This window comes from Acartia tonsa, chromosome 12 (assembly GCF_053477335.1).
Source record: "Acartia tonsa isolate MP-2025a chromosome 12, ASM5347733v1, whole genome shotgun sequence".
NCBI lineage: Eukaryota > Metazoa > Arthropoda > Copepoda > Calanoida > Acartiidae > Acartia > Acartia tonsa.
In genome coordinates, this window is record NC_137271.1 from 47,956,450 (window position 1) to 47,960,625 (window position 4,176).

Consider the following 4,176-nt stretch of genomic DNA (forward strand, 5'->3'; position numbering starts at 1 on the left):
AGGTATAGAGCAAAATAGTTAGTTGTGCTTCAACTTTCAAGATTCTAATACATAAAAATAGTTGTGGATGATATAAGTTATTATTCAGATATTTCATTGAATAATTAGGTAAATTTTTTACTGTATTAGACTAATATATTGTATTAAGAATTATTTTTATGTTGCTCGATTATTGACAAACATTTGATTAATATTATATTTCTTAATACATTTTTAAGAAGACATGTTGAAATTTTATTTGTTAAGTGATAACATTTAAGTATGGCATCTAAAATAATTGTATTATGTTTTAGATTGGTCGAAAAGAGGAGTAGTTGTGGTGGTTGAGATACAGTATTACCTGTTGGTGAGTTTTAGTTTGTTAAGATTTTATTTTTAATGATGTTCAATATTGATATACATTTGATTAATATATACTAATACATGTTAAAGAAATTATTTTATTTTGTTGAGTGAAAATAAAATATGTATTAAATAAGTTTTGGCATCTAAAATGATTGTATTTTGTTTTAGATCGGCCGTAAGAGAAGTAGTTGGTGGTGACTGAAATCTGGTTTTGAATTTGGCCATTGTTTTGTGTTGACATTGATATTATTTGTAGGTGAGTGATTTGTTTTGTTTTTTATTTGCTTTTTCTATTGTCATTGTTAGTAAGAAAAATGTCGGAATTTGATGTAGACAGGCATTTTGAAATGGCTTATGAGTTTTGGGAAGATATTCGTGAATTCTTTGCTCATTTTAACAGTGTTTTATCTACGCATATACACAACCCTGCTGAACCCAAGGAGTTTGTTAGAGATTGTGCAAAGAGTTACTTGACCAAGTTAGAGGCTTTGTTCAATTGTTTTAGCATCGCTAGGCCAGAATATGGTGATCACTTTGAAGATACTAGAATAAAATTGACTCCTATTCTAGAGAATATTGATGCTATGTATGATGATTTAAAGGACTTAATTACTGTTAGAATAATATTAGAAAAAGTATAGAAAATTATATTATTGTAGTTGATATTTTAGGAGCATTATTTATGATTGTTTGGTAATTGGGTCAGTAATATTGTGAAACATGCTATTGCTGCTGGAGAATCTGTTTATAGATTAGATGTGAAGTCTGTTGAAGTTCAGGATGCTAAAACTGCTCTCAATAATGCGGTCAGGAAGCTTGGAGTATCACCAGGAAGGTAGATATCAAGTTCAAGGTTCCTGTATTCTCTGGCAACTATAAGGAGATTTAGTGATCATGAAAAGTACCTGTAGCTAACAACTGAGTGCTTGCACAAAACTCCAAAGGAATCCTGTGCTGGATTGACAACATATTTGGAATGTATGGAGCTGCTGGAGTTTATGGATTTACTAATATTCTGTCTATTGTGCAACAGAATATGTTTCCACATGATGTACTAGAGCTGAAGAAGTAGTTGAAAGTAAAAGGAGAGGTGATGATGTTACAGATTAAATACTTGCAAACAATGATTGATGAAGCTATCTTTGAGCTTGAATATGATATCTCTATATATGGGAAGACTATTACTGATCTTGGCAAGAAGAGTCTTAAATCAACCAGTAGTGGCAAATCATATGCAACTAATGATAGTACTGGTGATAGTGATGATCATAATCCTACTGAAGCAAGTCAATCTGTTGGTACTGGTGATAGTGATAATCATAATCCTACTGAAGCAAGTCAATCTGTTGGTACTGTTGTTGCAACCCTTTCTCAACCTGTTATAAGTACTCCAATCAACAGTCCAACTGCTGCCAAGGAGAAGAAAAGTAATTAGATTGCTAGATTTATAATAACTGTTGAAAAGTTTTGAAGACTTGGAGGTGTTAAATTTAAGCATTTAAGCAACAGTTGTGGATAATAAGACGTCGGAGAGTAGTTTTGAAGCTTAATTTGAAAATTGAGGATTCGTATGTCAAGGATAATGAGATAACATTGAGTTAAACGAAATATGTTGATATTGTAACATTTTGAACAGATGTGCACAGTGTGCCAGAATAACGTAAATAAATGCACAGTGAGTCAGGTAGCTACAAAGAGGCTGTTGTGTTGTTTGAGAAAATCACAGTTGCTAAGTGGAAACCAGTTTATAACTAAGCTAAGGTCAACTGGTATGGTTATATTGTTTGTGGTGTTGTAGCATTGGTATGGTTATGTCATTTGTGAGATGTTGATGGATTGATGGATAATGATGGATTGATGGATATGAATGATACTACTATTATCAAGAAAAATTTGGCAAAAGAAAATGAATATTATGATCAATGATTATGAATAATTATAGTTTTATGTGTGTTAATTCAAAGAAAATGAATATTATGATCAATGATTATGAATAATTATAGTTTTATGTGTGTTAATTCATAGTTTTATTTTATGTGTTAATGTTTAAGTATTTGTTGAGGCAGTAGTAGTCTCGAAAGGTTTAATATTAATGCTTTTATAACAATGCATCTCTAATGACATGTTTTTAAATCAATGCATTATATGTTAATCAATGCATTTTCAATGTTTGTATGTTAATCAATGCATTATATGTTAACCAATGCATTTTCAATGATTATATGTTAATCAATGTTTTTTTTTAAAAAAAAAATAATAAAAAGAAAAAAAAAACACAAAAGAGTTCTAAGGAACCAAAATAAAAAGAATAAAAAATGATTATGAAGTGTTTAAAGATCTGGAAATAAAAAAAAAAAATAAAAAAATATGGCAGGTGTCATACCAGATCAATTATTATCTATTTTAATAAGCATTCAATGCTACTTATAATATATATATGATAATTAACATGTAACAAACATATTGTTATATTCAATCTGAAATATTACAGTTTCGAAATTCATGTGCATGTTAAAGCCAGGGAGAAATGTGATGTATAGTCCCTTTCTTCCTGACTTGAGAGCAATGTATGTATTTTGTATATTAGCTTTTAGTTCTTGTGTCAACCGTTTCGGAGCAAGACATTGCTCTGCAACTCGGCACGAACATAAAAGTGAATAGTTGCCATTATATTTAATATTATTATTGTATGTTTAACTTGTCTTGAATTAATACACTTTATTAGAATATTTAGCTGTTTGTTCTTGCTATTACTACACGTCAATATGTCTTGAAACATTATTATATTATGTTATACTAGCTGCTATGCCCCTAGAGGCCTCTATTACACATAAAATTGTTTTTTTTCAATCTATTTTTAAATCAGTTAATTACCAAAAATATTTTCTATCCTATAGATGGTGTTAGTTATGTATTTAGCTAATTGCAAAAAAAATGTATCCAGGCAGGCCTTTTTTATTTTTTTTATTTTAGTCGATTTCTCTAGTGAGGGTGGTGTTACGTTACCTTAAAATTAGATATCATCCTTCCTGGGACTTATGAGAAGCCAACCTGTTAAAGAGAACCCGAGATCCTTCGGTACAATCATACACAAGACAAACAGACATCATGTAACCTTATATTATAAGGATTGAAAAAAAAAGTTTAGGTTTAGGCATAGTGAAAAAAAAACTCCAAAGGGATAAGAGAATGGACTATAATTTGATGTACATCCCCTATGATGATACACATGGTTAAAACGTTTGAACACTCAACTTAATGAGCGAATCACACGGAGGGAGGGGACATTGGGTCCTCAAAGTTTTATAATAACGTTTTCTGATTTGTTGGCTTATCAATTGGTATGTTGATTAAGCTGGGAGTCCAAACGTTTCAACCACTATTTTTCATCTACAGAAGGGTTAAATTTGTATATCATCATTGGATAAGTCAATTTATTAACCCTTAACAGTCGGGCCCCTTGCCGCACCTTAATCGGTTGGGGGGGGGGGGGCGTTCAACGACCCCCCCCTCCCCCCCGACCGTTAATGGTTAACCATGGTCTTATCCCTTTAGATCCCTGGAACGAACTAATCATAATTCATTAAAAGCCCCCAAAGTTGATGTGCCAATGAATAAGAAAACGTTATTAAAAATTTGGGAGATTAGTTAGTGGAATAAACTGCCTAATGTCTCCTCCCTCCCTGACAAAAAATCTACTTTTAGGGCAATTTCATTAATTTGTTTCCTAAACATTTGGAGCACTTTCAAGCTCTTTATAGTGGCAATAAAAAGGGGATAGATTAAAAAAAACTTTTGGCCAAAGTATCCTGAATGACGTCATATTAGATA

At 31.4% G+C, this 4,176-nt stretch overlaps 1 long non-coding RNA gene across 1 annotated transcript; it reads left to right on the top strand.

The window, feature by feature from the left end:
* LOC145333556 (uncharacterized) lies at positions 1-1,247 on the top strand. The gene is made up of 3 exons (XR_013884534.1): positions 1-346; positions 514-601; positions 1,017-1,247. It is a non-coding gene; the product is annotated as an uncharacterized LOC145333556 (long non-coding RNA).
* Positions 1,248-4,176: the final 2,929 nt, after the last annotated feature.